Source organism: Emys orbicularis, chromosome 7, assembly GCF_028017835.1.
Source record: "Emys orbicularis isolate rEmyOrb1 chromosome 7, rEmyOrb1.hap1, whole genome shotgun sequence".
NCBI classification, from domain to species: Eukaryota; Metazoa; Chordata; order Testudines; family Emydidae; genus Emys; species Emys orbicularis.
In genome coordinates this window covers 59,038,033-59,054,526 of record NC_088689.1, presented here as the reverse complement: position 1 = coordinate 59,054,526, position 16,494 = coordinate 59,038,033, and the positions used below count along the sequence as shown (strand labels likewise).

Genomic DNA, 16,494 nt, shown 5'->3' with positions numbered 1-16,494 from the left:
AGTCTTCTGGAGGATGGATATATAAACAAACACAGGCTCGTGTCAGCTGGGGAGAGTGGTGGGAGAGGGAAGGCTGGTCTTTTGACAAAGGGCTGTAAGAAATGCTACTCTTTCCTGCTTGAGCACTGGCTGTTATAAGTCTTTTTATGCTTTGACACTGGCTGAAGGAAGCTAAAACTTCAATAGAAAAAGTGGGACTCAGCCTGGTCATAAAAATATTTTTCCTAACGTAATGGATTGCCTTATGCTATAGTCAGTAACGCATACCTTCCATCATGAAAAGACAACTTCCTTCGTACGCTATCCTGGAATAATTCCATGTTGTATGTAGGTAGTAATAAAGAAACTTTAAAAAACAAGAGATTTTTATCTGCTAAGATGGATTGACCACCAAACTGCTTTTATTTATTTTTAAATAAACAAACATGCCCCAACCCTGGCAAATAGGCCATTATCATACACAAGTGACATTTAAAGACTGAAATCATGCTAGGCATTTCTAAACATTTTATTACTTTGCTTGAACTACAACAATGTAACACAGCTGTTATTAGCTCTGTGATGATAGGCATCTCACTATCATGGTCTAGCATGGTGTTTGTGATTCACCTCTTACTTTCAAAAGACTTTCTATTGTTGCTCTAAAAATCTAAAATGATCTACATGTTTCTGGATACTGAGGAAAGGGAACATGTAATCTGAGGGTTTTTTGGACACATTTTCTAAAAGCACAATTTCTTCTAATGAAACTCAGTAAGTAACAGCATACACTATAATAAGTAAAACTAACATGTTTGTAAAAAGTTGCAAATAACATAAGCTAAATATGGCCGCAAACAGCGAACACGATTTCCTTCTTAGATTAAGAATAAGATTACAAGAGGCTTGTGTACAAAACTCAGCACAACTTTAAATATTGAGCTCCAATCAGCATTTGCATAATAGTATTTTTGATTGAGGAATTTGGTGCCAAAGCAAATGCCTGTGCCGACAGGTGCAAGCTTCCCCAGTGCTACTGTTCTAATATACCTGAATCCTTAAGTACAACATCTTCTGTTTTTCCAGGCCTGTGCCCCAGTGTGCAGAAAATACTATCTGTGCCAAATTATGCAAGTCTTTGTTATGCAGGAAAATGACCTAGAGAATCTCTTGTGCATTTCTAACAGTGATGAGCCCAGTCCTGCAACCTTTTACTTGTGGACAAGTAATGAAGACGGCTGGCAGTACTGGGCAAGATCCACTCCATAACAGAGGGATCCTTGCATGCCATTGAGTAGGCATAAGAGCTCTTATGACATCCTCTCTGCAGGTGGGGGAGGGGGAGAGAGCACAAGAATAGTTGAAATTCACTTGAACATTTATTCTTGAGTTTCCTCAAGGGTCGATGTCTGAAATAAATTAAATGAGGAGGTAGAATAAAGTTCTGAAAATATGATTAGTGGGTTTCTTTCAAGAGCTGTCAAATGCACATGTGTTGTACAAAGCTAACCTTCAAATGCAGGCCACGTTGCCATGGCAACTGAATAAATCCCCAAGCTCTGAAGGAGAAGCAACTAGTGCCAAGCGAATGCTGACAGGTAAAACCAACCCACCACCACCTCAGCAAAACATAAGTGAAGCAGCAAATAATAAGAAATTAGCCCTTAGACAGGCCTATTTACTGAATCTTCAAAGGTGCTTGGTTTTATTTTATTTTTGCAAGCAACATACTTGGGAGACGCAAAGGGCTCTAGGGATAGGTTGGGACTGCCTTTCTACACAGCAGCCTCTGGAATTAACACTAATAGGTTGACAATGCTTCAGAGAATGGAAAGTGAGATCTAGCCTGTATAGTACAGATGACTGTCACTGTCTGCAGCTTTAATATTTAAACCCAGGGTGAACGAGTGTGAGCTGACCCCTTGATGATAAAGAAAGAACAGTGTTTCCCAGATGTCCAGTAGAAAGGTGGCTTCAAATTAGGTTGGCTTTTGTAACATTCCTCTTCTAATCTGCAACAGCCTACTGTTTTCATCTTTTCGGTGTCCTCATCTTTTCTTTGGGAGTCTGAAAAGTGGGGGTGAGCAGATGGTGAGATGAAAGGATGTGTGGTTTTTAATAAAGTACCTGGGGAATGGTGATTGTTCATAACCCTGAAATGTTCATAACTCTGAACAAAACATTATGGTTCTTTACAACTGAACATTGACTTAATACAGCTTTGAAACTTTGCTATGCAGAAAAGAAAAAAAGCCGCTTTCCCCTTTTTTTTTTAGTAATTTACATTTAATACAGTACTGTATGTGTGGGGGTTTTTTTTGGGGGGGGGGGGGGGAGGTCTGCTGCTGCCTGATTGTGTTCTTCCAGTTCCAAATGAGGTTTCTGTTTGACTGGTCTGTTTGTAACTCTGATGTATATAACGCTGAAGTTCTACTGTAATATTCATCATGTGATTATTTGGATAAACATGGTTTATTCCTGAAGATGGTCACAAATCCAAACTATTTCAGGAATTTTAGCACAGATGTTTATTCATATGCAAATTCCTAGCAGAAGTTTCAGAGGGGTAGCCGTGTTAGTCTGGATCTGTAAAAAGCAACAAAGAGTCCTGTGACACCTTATAGACTAACAGATGTATTGGAGCATAAGCTTTCATGGGTGAATACCCACTTCGTCAGACGCATGTAATAGAAATTTCCAGAGGCAAGTATAAATGTGCAGGCAAGAATCAGTCTAGAGATAATGAGGGCCTCATCCTCCCTGATTGAACTAACCTCTTCTAGCAGTTGAGGTGTGAACACCAAGGGAGGAGAAACTGCTTTTGTAGTTGGCTAGCCATTCACAGTCTTAGTTTAATCCTGAGCTGATGGTGTCAAATTTGCAAATGAACTGAAGCTCAGCGGTTTCTCTTTGAAGTCTGGTCCTGAAGTTTTTTTGCTGTAGGTTGGCTACCTTTAAATCTGCTATTGTGTGTGTCCAGGGAGGTTGAAGTGTTCTCCTACAGGTTTTTGTATATTGCCATTCTGAATATCTGACTTGTGTCCATTTATCCTTTTATGTAGGGACTGTCCAGTTTGGCCTATGTACATAGCAGCGGGGCATTGCTGGCACATGATGGCGTATATAACATTGGTGGACATGCAGGTGAATGAACCAGTGATGTTGTAGCTGATCTGGTTAGGTCCTGTAATGGTGTCGCTGGTGTAGATATGTGGGCAGAGTTGGCATTGAGGTTTGTTGCATGGATTGGTTCCCGAGTTAGAGTTACTATGGTGTGGTGTGTGGTTGCTGGTGAGAATATGCTTAAGGTTGGCGGGTTGTCTGTGGGCGAGGACTGGCCTGCCTCCCAAGGTCTGTGAAAGTGAGGGATCATTGTCCAGGATGGGTTGTAGATCACTGATGATGCGTTGGAGAGGTTTAAGCTGAGGACTGTAGGTGATGGTCAGTGGAGTTCTGTTGGTTTCTTTCTTGGGCTTGTCTTGCAGCAGGAGGCTTCTGGGTACACGTCTGGCTCTGTTGATTTGTTTCCTTATTTCCTCATGTGGGTATCGTAGTTTTGAGAATGCTTGGTGAAGATCTTGTAGGTGTTGGTCTCCGTCTGAGGGGTTGGAGCAAATGCAGCTGTACGTCAGCGCTTGGCTGTAGACGATGGATTGTGTGGTGTGTCCGGGATGGAAGCTGGATGCATGAAGGTAGGCATAGTGGTCGGTGGGTTTTCAGTATTGGGTGGTGTTAACGTGACCGTCACTTATTTGTATCGTGGTGTCTAGGAAGTGGACCTCCCGTGTAGATTGGTCCGGGCTGACATTGATGGTGGGGTGGAAGCTGTTGAAATCGTGGTGGAATTCTTCCAGAGTCTCCTTTCCATGGGTCCAGACGATGAAGATGTCATCAATGTAGCGTAGGTAGAGAAGGGGTGTGAGTGGACGAGAGCTGAGGAAGAGTTGTTCCAGGTCAGCCATAAAAATGTTGGCATATTGTGGGGCCATGAGGGTGCCCATAGCGGTGCCACTGAAGTTTGTTCATTATTTTCCTGTTTAAAATGATTCACTAATCCAATCAGGGAGCAAAAATAATAACTTGTGACCGAAATGACCAACCACACACCATGAACAATGAGGAACAGAGTGGAAGTGTACAATGTGATCAAACTGTAGACTGAAATTTGTTACAGTAGTAACAGAACTTCCAACTTTGTAAAGTTGAATGCAGTTGAATTGCTGCTGTATTTCTGGATCATAGGTAGCTAAAATCAGACATTGCTCAAATGATTTATTTAAATGGAATAGGGAACAGGCCAGCAGCTTCAATAAGTCTTTTCATATCATCTTAACTACACTGTAGCTAATGGCTATAGTTTTGAATCAGCAGATATAACTCCCTTTTGTAAATCTCTGCTTAGAAGGGAATGTAGTTGTTTGTTTTAAGGCTAACCCAATTATTTCTCCTCTGCTTAACCCCCCCCCCCCCAGCTCTCATTTACTCTTAAGGTTCTACAGTTGTCCATCTTCCAATAAAGAACCTCAGTTCAAGCAGCTGGCTTGCAATTCATTAGTTTCAAGTACCCTTTGAGGACTAATAGGACATTTCCACTGAGAAGCTAAATACTCAAGGCTGGATCGTCCCCGCCATTGACAGATCTCAGCAGCAACCCTCAAATATCTCCCCATACAACTCCCTGGGAACCCCCTAGAAACCCATCTGCTGGGGCTCTACTGGGTTATGCTGGTGTGGGAACATCTGTCCTATGTCACACACAAATTCAAGAGTCTGCAATCAGGGAGGAGGAAATTAAGTACTCATAGCATGAGAAACAGCTAGATAGAGCTCAGAAATGTTTTTAATTCTCTCTGGGTCCCATCCATGGCTACTTCTGAGGGAACCCAGCCAACTTCTGCCATCAGCATGCTGACAGGGTAAGGGAGGATAGATCAGTGCCAAAATACACGCACTTGCAGAGCACTTCTGAAGATCTGGAAGTCTTGTATACCTCACCTCACCCTGCTCTGCTGCCTCTCCAATCCGTCTTCCTTGAGAAAACAATTTAAATATTTCACAGTTCAATGTTAAAGTGAAAATGAACCAATGTTGCCAAAACTATATTTTTCAATATCCCCAAAATTTAAATGTTCAGAATTTAATTAATTTCAAAGTTTTGGTTCTTTCCAATTTGGAGTTATTTTTTTCCTCAAAATGTCAGAATTTCCCATGGAACGGAAGTTCAAGTTTCTGACCAGCTCTAGATTTTATTTCCTAACCCAGTAAAACTGAATTTATGGGTCCATTAGCTAGGAGCCTGATACTGTTTTTTATATTGCTGCCTTAAAGCACTCTCCTGGTAGAGTAGGACAAATTAATTTATCCATTAGCCTGTTTGCAGCAGAGATTTCACTCCTAAAATGCCCTGTTTTCTGTTGTTTTGGGTGGTGGGATCTCCTTATCGAATAGATATAGTCATGATATGTGCTGGTGTGGCTAGGCAATCAAAAATGGTTCGGAGGCATACTTAACTGTTTTCGGCAAGAGCCAGAAGAATCCCATTTAGACTTTCAAGGATCTGACCTTCAGTTTCATCTCCAAAGAGTTTGAGACATTCCAGGTGTTGATTTAGGGACTCTGTTTAAAGAGGAAACAAAGATATTACCAGATCTCCATGATTCCATTTCATGAAGGGTATAGGCACTATTTTTTGTGTGTGAATATGTTTAATAAAACACCCACAACATATTGCATCAAAAAGAGTGGCCCAAATCTTTGTTTGCACCAGATCTCAGATAACAGAATTGCTATGAAATGTCTGAGGTGGAAAGGCACTCTGGGTAGTGTAGGCATAGATCTTGCTGGGCATTAGTAAGCTTGCCTATAGCTTGATTTGAAGATAGTATTTTTGGGCTTGCCAAGATAAGCCGGAACACACTGAACTGATAAGCTTGAAGTGTCGCTAAGGTGAGAACATATATGATGGATCATGTAAGGACCAATACAGTGTCCAAACCAATTAGATTCAAGAAGTATAGATGTTAGTAGCTAGGAAAAAAGTGTACATAAACTGTGTAGTGTGTGATATGATTTGGAATTGTGGTATCAACTATACCTAAATCCCCAGTGTCTGGGCCTGCCAAGTGTGGGCATAGAGTTGTTACTTGGCTAATGAAGTAACCTGAGTGACTAGCTGGAGCTGAACTGAACTGAATTGTTGGATCCCAGAGAGCTGGCAACATGTTCTGGATCAGTTGAGTGGAAAAGGTCTCTGAGGGAATCCCAACTGGTATTACGGACATACAAAATGAGCCCACTAGTTAATCTTACTTGAGTTCAGAATTCCCATGCCAACTAGGGCCACAACTTGCAGTTGCACAGGAATACAGTTTACCAAGGTCAAGTATACAAGAAAATACTGCCTTGCATAGATATGCAACATAGCACATGCATATATATATATATGTGTGTGTGTGTATATATATATACACACACACACACACACACACACACACACACACACACACACACATACACACACACACACACAAATTTGCCCCGCTCTACTAATTTTTTTTTAAAATAAAGGATATTTTGAAAAGTGTTCAGAAAGAGAAATGACTAGACAGAGGGGCAAAAAACTCAGAACCATCCCCCCTCCCCCAAGCACCTCTTCCTCCTCCTCAAACATGACCTATTTGTACTAGAATAAAATTAGACCCTGACCAATTCACTCATGGTTTCAGTTTAATAAAATGTTCATGCATCTGAGGAAAGTTGGCAGAGCCAGTAACAAAAGTATCTCAGGTGTTGCTAGAAGAGATTAAAAAGGATGCACACATTTTCAGACTTTTTTTGAGGGAGGGGGTTATTTTTGGTTTTGGATGAACAGTGAAGGGGAGGTGAAGATTTTGAAACAAGGATCTGTGCTTTTAAGAAAATCATTCAAGCTTCTTTAAGTGAGAGTGGTGACCCTGATATATTTCCACTAACCCATAAAGAATGTATGCCACTCCCAGTGATGTTGGTGGGGTGCTAGACTAAGCATAAAATGTACTTGCTTGATGATTTATGGCCCGGGTTCATGGGATACAGACTACAGAAATTACACTGAAGTGTGCAGAGCCTTTGTTAGCAAAGCTGCAATAAAATAATTTTTACTTCACAAACTAGTCATTAAGAAGTTTGTTTTTCCACAAAAACACTTGCAAATATTCAGCCCAGACATTTTTCTGCATTTTCCTAGTAGTGATAATTCATCATTCCCATTTTTGTTATTGTAGTGACGCTCATGACATTTTTGCTATTTTCTCTCTCTCCCTGGGTCTGTCTATTAAGTGAGGTGAGTTTTTCTAAATGATGGTGTGCATGCAGTGCAGGAGCTGTTTTTCTCCAGCAAAATAACAGGTGTCTTATGCAGTTTGTTGTTTTTAAAGGGAGTGGAGCAATATTGAAGGTTATTATTGCCTATGGGGCAAAAGTTGTTTTTGGTTGAAATGGAAAAAAAGCAATTAGACTTTAAGGCCAGAAGGAACCATTGTGATCATCTAGTGTGACTTCCTGCACTTTGCAGGCCACAGAACCTCACCCACTCCTGAAATAGACCCCTAACCTCTGGCTGAGTTACTGAAGTCCTCAAATAATGGTTTAAAGACTTCAAGTTACAGAGAATCCGTGACTTGCTCTAGTTTAAACCAGCAAGTGGCCAGGCACCATATTGTAGAGGAAGGCAAAAAAACCCAGGGCCTCTGCAAATCTGACCTGGGGGGAAATTCCTTCCTAACCCTAACTATGGTGATCAGTTGAACCCAGAACATGTCGGCAGGACCCATCAGCCACATACCTGGGAAAGAATTCTCTGTAGTAACTCGGAGACCTCCCTATCTTGTGTCCCATTTCTGGCCACTGGAGATTTTTGCAGATGGACCACATGCCATTGTAAGCAATCATACCATCCTTGCCATAAACTTATCAAATTCAGTCTTGAAACCAGTAAGGTTTTTTGCCCTCACTGCTTCCCTTGGAAGGCTGTTCCAGAACGCCATTCCTTTGATGGTTAGAAACCTTCATCTAATTTCAAGCCTCGGACCTGTTGATGGTAGTTTATAGCCATTTGTTCTTGTGTCAACATTGGCATTTAACTTAAATATCCCCTCTCCCTCCCTGGTATTTATCCCGCTGATGTATTTATAAAGAGCAATCATCTCCCCATAACCTTCATTTTGTTAGGCTAACACGCCAAGCTCCTTGAGTCTCTTCTCATAAGGCAGGTTTTCCATTCCTCTGATCATCCAAGTAACCCTTTTCTGCACCTGTTCCAGTTTGAATTTATGTTTCTTAACATGGGGGTTCAGAATAGCACACAGTATGCCAAATAAACACTCACCAGTGCCTTGTGTAATGTCAATAACATTTCCCTATTTCTACTGGAAATCTCACCTGATGCATTTTAGGATTTAATTAACCTTTTTCAGAGCTGCATCACAGTGGCAGCTCATAGTCATCCTGTGATCAACCAATACACTCAGGTCTTTCTCCACCTCTGTCACTTCCAGTTGATATGTCTCCAGCATATAGCAAAAATTCTTATGCACTTAGGGACTAACACCACTTTGCACTATTAAATTTCATCCCATTTTTAATTACTCCAGTTTTCTAGGTCCTCCAGATCTTTCTGTATGATATTCCTGTCCTACTCTGTATTGGCAATACTCCCAACTTTGTGTCATCCACATATTTTATTAGCACACTGACTTTTTGTGCTAAGGTCATTAATAAAAATTTTAAATAAGATAGAGATTGGTCCCAAGACCAAAGGAACTCCACTCCCTCCAGCCTGAAAATTCACCTTTGTACAAAATGGGAAAATGGGGAATGACTGCCTAGGAAGGAGTACTGTGGAAAGGGATCAGGATTATAGTGGATCACAAGCTAAATACAAGTCAACAGTGTAACACTGTTGCAAAAAACAAAACAAAAAAACACATCATTCTGGGATGTTGTGACAGGGTTGGGACTCACCACTGCAGCGCCTCCTGCTGGTTGTCTCTGGGAATTAGCTCAGTCCAGTGGAGCACCCTCTGCGGGCCGGTGTCCTGCTTTGCCACTGGCCCTGTGTCCCTCCCAGGACCCCGATGCCCCTTTCTCTGGGTGCTGCCCCCTGGTAGTACTCCCACAGTTCTGGGTCTCCCCCTCCCAGGGGAACCCCCAACCCTCTATCCCCACCTTGCCTCAGTATAAGGCTACTGCCAGTCACCATCTAGCCCCACTCCCTGGGGCAGACTGCAGTATATGCCACTCATCACAGGCAAGGTTGGGCTGGACCTGCTGCCTCTCTCGATAGCTGGGCTGCCCCTCTGCAGCCCCGGTACTGGTCTTAGGCCCTCAGCTAGGCCCGCAACCTGGGGGTTTTCCAGGCTGGAGCTCCCCAGCTCCTCTAGCCTTCCCCCAGCCCTGCTCCACTCCCAGTACCCTGCTCAGCTCCCTTGCAGCCAGGCCCTTCTCTCTCTACACAGAGAGAGCTGTGTGTCTGCCCCTGGCTTCCCTGCCTTTATAGGGCCAGCTGAGTCTGTTTGGGGCATGGCCCCAGCTGCAGCCACTTCCCCCAATCAGCTCAGTCTATGGCTCCCAGCCCTAGCCCTCTCCAAGGGCTAGCTTTTAAGATCTTCCAGGCAGGAGCGGGTGACCACCCCACTACAGATGTGTTAGCAGGAGTGTTGTAAGCAAGACAGGAGAAGTAATTCTTCCACTCTACTCCAGGCTAATAAGGCCTAAGCTGGAGAATTGTGTCCAGTTCAGGATGCCACATTTCAGGAAAGATGTGTGCAAATTGGAAAAAGTCCAGAGGAGAGCAATAAAAATTATTAAAGGTCTAGAGCTATGAGGAAAGATTTAAAAAATTGGGTTTGTTTAGTTTGGAGAACACTGAGGGGGGACATAAGTCTTCAAGTACATAAAAGGTTGTTTCAAGGAAGAGGGTGAAAAATTCTCATTAACTTCTGAGATAGGACAAGAAGCACTGGACTTAAATTGCAGCAAGGGAGGTTTAGGTTGGACATTAGGAAAAACTTCCTAACTGTCAGGGTGGTTTAGCATTGAAACAAATGGCTATGGATGTCCCTTCCAGTCCTATGCTTCTATGAATTAGTTTCCCTTTTAACCAGTTTCTTATCTGCACTTTTAATTCTCGTATTATTCCCCATCTTCTCCAATTTAACTAATAAATTCCCATGTGGAAATGTATCAAATGCCTTACTGAAATCCAGGTAGATAGGAAATGCAGTAGCTCCAATCTAAAAAAAAACAGTTATCTTATTAACGAAAGTGATCATGTTGGTCTGGCACCTTTTGTACAATGTTGTATTTTATCTCAGTTACCATTTGCCTCTAGGTCCTTAACTACTTTCTCTTTCAACATTTCTTCCAAAACCTTGAATACAACTGAGGTCAAACTAATGGGCCTGTAGTTTTCTGGATCACTTTTTTCCTTTCTTAAAAATAGGTACTATATTAGAAATTCTTCCATTTAGGGTATGACCCATAACTTTACAGATTAATTAAAAATCCTTGCTATTGGGCTTGCAATTTCGTGTGCCAGTTCATTTAATATTCTTGGATGGAGATTATCCAGGCCCCCTGATTTGGACCCATTAAGCTGTTTGAGTTTGACTTCCACCTCAGATGTGGTAATTTGTACTTCCATATCCTCATTTCCATTGGCCACTCTGCCACTAGCCCTAAGCTCCTCATTACCCTTATTAAAAACTAAGGCAAAGCATTCATTTAGGTGTTGGGCCATGCCTAGATTATCTTTAGTCTCCACCCTATCATCAGTGCTTAGGGTCCCACTCCTTCTTTCCTTGTATTTATAGGACTATAGAATCAGTTTTTAATTTCCTTTGCAAGGTCCAACTCTGGCTTTTGGCAGATCTCACTTTATCCCTGCACTTTCTGACCTCCAAGAGGTGGCTTTCCTTGCTGATCCTTCCTAGCTTACAAGGAATGGAAGATTTCTGCTTTCTCTTAAGAGCCTATTTGAGATGCTTGCTCATCCAGTTTGGTCTGCAACCCTTCCCTGTGATTCTCCCCCCCTCACGCCCCACCCCTGCTTGGGATGCAGGCTTCAGATAGTTTCTGAAACTTTGAATTAAAGGAATTCCAAGCTTTCTGCACATTCATATCCTTGAGTTCTTCAGTCCAGTCCACTTCCCTAACTAATTCCCTCAATTTTTTTTTAAAGTTTGCTTTAAAAAAAAAAATCAAGGACCTTCATTGCAGATCTATTTTTTGTTTATCCTTTCATTTAGTTTAAACTGAATTAGCTCATGATCACCCTAACCAAGGCTGTTCTCTGCAGTCAGTTTGTCTGAGGTCCTTTTACTTATCAATACTAAATCTAAAATGGCGTCATGGCTTGGTGGATATTTGTTGAAGAAATCTTTCATCTATCACATCCAAGAATATCTGGACTCTACCATTATTAGTAGCACTTGTCTTCCAATTTATAGCTGGGACATTAATCTCCCACAATCCCCAATATTATTCATTCAATAAAATATTAAAGAGATCTCTATCCATACCCAAATTGGATCTTGGGGGATCGGTAGCCGACCCCAAGCACTATCCAAGTAGAGCTTCTGTAACCTTTCTTCCCCCAAATGATTTGCAAACAGATTCCATTTTATCCAGTCCATCACTTCTAATTTATTTAGTCTACCTCATCATTAATATACAATGCTACTCCACCACCTTTACCTTTATTTCTGTCTTTCCTGAACAATACATTCCCTTCAATACCTGTGCTCCAGTAATAACTACTGTTCCACCATGTTTGCTATCCCTATAGTAGTATCTGGTTTCACTTTCTGCATCAGTAACTCTAGTTCCTCCATTTTGTTACTTGAGTCTCCTTGCATTGGTGTACAGACATCTAAGTTGTTTGTGCTTGGCTTCACCCGGATTCCTTGCCCGATTTGGTACAGTCATTCCACTGCCAGTGTTGCTTGCCTGATTGTTAGTATCTTTCCTCTTGACATCAATTCTCCTACCTTCTGTTCCTCTCTCCATTGCTGTATCATCTCTTATTTGACTTTCCTTCCCCTCAACATGAGACTCAGGCATGGAGATTGGTGGAGATGGTTGCAAGAAACTTATGCAAATTCCTAGTTTAAAGCTCTTTTAATCAGTTGTGCAACCTCCATCCCAAAAGTCTATTTCCCTCTGTATTCAAGTGGAGTCCATCCCATGAGAACAGACCTCTGCTGTGAATGCTTTCTAGTAGTCTAACATCACAAAGCCCTCCTTATAGCACCATTGCCTGAGCCGTCTGTTGATCATCATCATCTTGTCTAACCTTCATTCTCCTCCTCTAGGGACATGTAGATTCCCACTGAAGATCACCTCAGCCTCTATTTCTTTAAGTGTCTTCCCCAGCTTCGCATAGTCTCCCTTGATGTAATACAGGAGAATGTAGCAGTATCATTTGTTCCCACATGAAGGAACATCAGTGGACTCTTTCCAGCTTCCATTAGGGTCCTCTTCAGCCTCAGGTCCACATCCTGTATCTTAGCTCCTGGCAAACAGCACACCCTTCTGTTCTCTGGATCTGCTCTGATGACAGGCCTTAGTAGGGAGTCCCCAGTCTTTTAAACCTGCCTCTTCCTGGTGTTGGTGTGATTCTCAGCCTTCCCCAGTCTGTTCTTTTTGGCTGCAAGCCATCCTGTCTTTTGTTCTCATTTGCAATCTTCTGTGAGTCATCCTCTATCTCCATTGATTTCCTCCTCTTCTTGTAGGACTAGCTGCTCTTCTCTTCTTCCTTGCCCTCCCACCTTCTGTTACTGCCTGCTGTGCCCCTTGTTCATTTTCCAGCTCAGCAAACCTGTTCCTGAGCTCTCTCCTTCACTAGCCAGTCCTTTCCTCTGGCTAGTTCTCATGGTCAGATGCTTCCATTGGCCACTTTCCTTATCCAGTAGTCTCCCCTCACAGTTCTCCAGTCCAGCTTGCATCTGCACATTTTGAGTTTTCCATTCAACCACTTCTTGCCATGCCTCCATCATCTGCTCAAATCCCTTCAAAACTCAACTATAGTTTCTACCTACATCTCCAAACCTCAGATCTTCTCTTCCATCAGATCTATCAGGCAGCATTTCATACAAATGAAGCACTTTTCAGGTACCTGTTCCAAGATAATGTACATGCCACAGCTTCCACATCTGATAATCTTCATTGTCTGTTCCATTCCTTGGGTCACTACTGTGACGTTGCACTCTATGATTTTATGAAAATATGCTAATAAGTGTGAATATAATGTAACTGGAATATGCTTCATGCAAAAGGTCTCTTGTAAGGTATCATTACAAAGCTTATAATCTACTGAGTGTGTTCATCCTATTTGTATTAATGTATCATTCTTCAGGGGGTAGCCGTGTTAGTCTGTATCTACAAAAACAACAAGGAGTCTGGTGGCACCTTAAAGACTAACAGACTTATTTGGGCATAAGCTTTCGTGAGTAAAAACCTCACTTCTTCGGATGCATAGAGTGAAAGTTACACTCTATGCATCCGAAGAAGTGAGGTTTTTACTCATGAAAGCTTATGCCCAAATAAATCTGTTAGTCTTTAAGGTGCCACCAGACTCCTTGTTGTTTTTGTATCATTCTTGTATCTGAAACTAGAAGTATAAAATATAACGTCCTATTGTAATTATGCAAAGTGTGGGCCATTAATGATGGTTTAGAATCTTGATGGCTCCCATCAACTAGGACAATTGACTGTAGATGGCTATGTTTACTTGCAAGCCTTCCTGTGAGTCAGGCTGGGAAGAATGAAGGCTTGGGGTCTCACAGGACGTGTGACCATGTCACCTGGTACTGGAATCCATCTTTAACCTGGTGCTTTTCCATTTAGAAGGAGGGGTGGGGACCCAGAGAGAGAAAAGATTCTCACCTTGTGCCAAAGCCATATAAGGGGGTGGAACAGAACAAAGGAGGCTGCAGTCATGAGAAATCCCCTAGCTACCACCTGAGCTGGAACAAGGATTGTACCAGGGGAAAAGATTGGGCCCAGACTAGGAAGGAGTCTAGTCTGTGAAAGAAGCTTATTGGAACATCTCTGAGGGTGAGATTTACCTGTATTTAGTTTCCTACTGTATTAGGCTTAGACTTGCATGTTTTTGTTTTATTTTGCTTGGTAATTTACTTTGTTCTGTCTGTTATTATTTGGAACCACTTAAATCCTACGTGTTATACTTAATAAAATCACTTTTTGCTTATTAACCCAGAGCAAGTAATTAATACCTGGGGTAGCAAACAGCTGTGCATATCTCTCTATCAGTGTTATAGAGGACGAACAATTTAGAGTTTACCCTGTATAAGCTTTATACAGAGTAAAATGGATTTATTTGGGGTTTGGACCCCACTGGGAATTGGGTATCTGAGTGCTGGAGACAGGAGAACTTCTTAAGCTGTTTTCAGTTAAGTCTGCAGCTTTTGGGGGCCGTGGTTCAGACCTGGGTCTGTGTTTGCAGCAGGCTAGTGTGTCTGGCTCAACAAGATAGGGTACTGAAGTCCCAAGCTGCCAGGGAAAATGGGCTCAGAGGTAGTCTCAACACATCAGGTGGCAGTCCCCAGGGACTTTCTGTGACCCAACCCATCACAACTACCACTGCTGTCTATGTAGCAGTCATAGCCTTCCCTCCTAAACGCCTGTCAAAGAGAAAAAGAAGACACACACAAAACACCACACACTCCCTCCTGCAAACTCCCCTTAGAAACTCCCACTAAAACTCCCCTGCTTCCAGCTCTGTTTGCTGGCTCCTATGCCATTGGCTGGCTGCTTGGCTGCCTTTATAGGCTCCCTAATCAGGGCTCTACTGTGACCAAATGCTCTGCTTCTCTGTCAGCATGCTGCCCTCTACCAGCGCGCGCCCCCTCCCCCCCCCCCCCCCACACACACTCAAGAGCTCTCACTGGCCGTTTGGGCTATGAGAATTTTATGCTTTGGTATTTTATAGTAATTGTGCTATTAAAAAGGGCCGGATTCCCAAAAGGATTTCTTTGATCAATCTCTCTTTCTGTTCAATGTTCCTTATTTATCCTGAGTAACACACTGTAGGCATTGATCTGTATTGGAGAGGTTTTATAGTTAAAAGACCTATTGTGCTTTTGTCTGAGCACTTAGCTTTCCCAGAAACCACATGCGAAGGGCAACATAGACATAACCAACAGGGGAAGTGTCAAAGCAAAGCAACTTGTGAATTTATAGCATTGCTTAGTGGTGCAAACACAGCAAGAACTGCTGGAATAGGGAAGTCGATAAGAAGAACCATTTCTTCTGACTTGCTGTAAGAACTTAGTGAAGCGGTCTCCCTTTCTTTAGGGCTATGCACATGACAGTAACAGGAATATTTTTTTTTTTTTTAAAGGGGATTTCATTTGAGTTAAGTGATTCCAGAATGCAGCTTTAAGAAATGTCACATGAGCAACCCTGACTGTTGTGCAGTCTTTAGGTTAGGTTTCTTAAAATATAGCTAACAGGCAGGGTTATAAATGCTGATAAAAATATTGAGGCAGATTGGGGTCAGAGTGAGTGATCTGGTACCTCCTATGATTCTCCCTTTTAAAGATTCCCAACCCCATAAGACAATCTGTTTCATCTCTAATCATGGCAATGATATCTTAGCTGTACTAAGAAATTCCAAACTAAATCTCTAATATTTGAAAGTGAAAAGGCAGAAAACCATATCAATGCAAAGGAGGTGATTTTAAAAATAGCATGCAATAGAATCAACATTATCCTGGGCTATTCATGTAGACTGGTAGAGTGGTAATTAAAAATCCAGGTGCTTTGTTATTCCTCTAGGGACTAGATCAGTCAAATAACACCGTATGCACAATGACACTCGTAGTCCTTGAAAATATTCCATCTGGTTAAAATCCATTGTGTTATGGAATTAAAATAACCACTATAAGAAAGAGAATAAAATGTGGTATATTAAAAGCTACATTCAAGAAAGATTGACTTGCAGAAGAAAACTTTTAAAACAGATATTTGAGAAACCAAATGCTCCTTTTTAGATGCTGCTATCCATCTCCCCCACCCCCACCAAATTGTTTACTACTTACTAGAGCTTTATTTGAGTGTAATCAGTGTAGGACTGATCAGACTCATCTTCCTTTGTTTGATCCTGAAGGGGAGTCATGTGGCAGAACCCCCCTCCCCCCCCCGCACACACACACAGCCCTTTCAATGAGAGCAGATCACAATGGCACAAATACAGGTTATGACTTAAGCTGTCTGGTAAAAGGAAGTTCCACATCGCAATCAAAGGTCAACATTGCAGAATTTCTGGCAAAACAGGGCAATCTGTTTCGGTGCCTAGGCTACTAGGGAGCTGGCAGGAAAGCAGGCTGGTTAGGCAGCCCACCTGGCTTCTGTCAAAGGTTTGATGGAATCAGCACATTCCTACAGAATGTTTCAGTCCAAACAACATTTATCAACAGAAATCTGTTCCGTCAGTTCTAGCTGTGACTGTGCTGG

The 16,494-nt window shown here is 42.1% G+C and overlaps 1 protein-coding gene across 1 annotated transcript in view; it reads right to left on the bottom strand.

Annotated features, from left to right (window-relative positions):
- LOC135881239 (rap1 GTPase-GDP dissociation stimulator 1-like) overlaps window positions 1-5,590 on the bottom strand; it is a 36,900-nt gene extending 31,310 nt beyond the window's left edge. The window contains exon 1 of the mRNA XM_065407815.1: window positions 5,491-5,590. The gene's annotated coding sequence lies outside the window, so the exon portion shown is untranslated. The remainder of the gene's footprint in view (window positions 1-5,490) is intronic.
- Window positions 5,591-16,494: the final 10,904 nt, after the last annotated feature.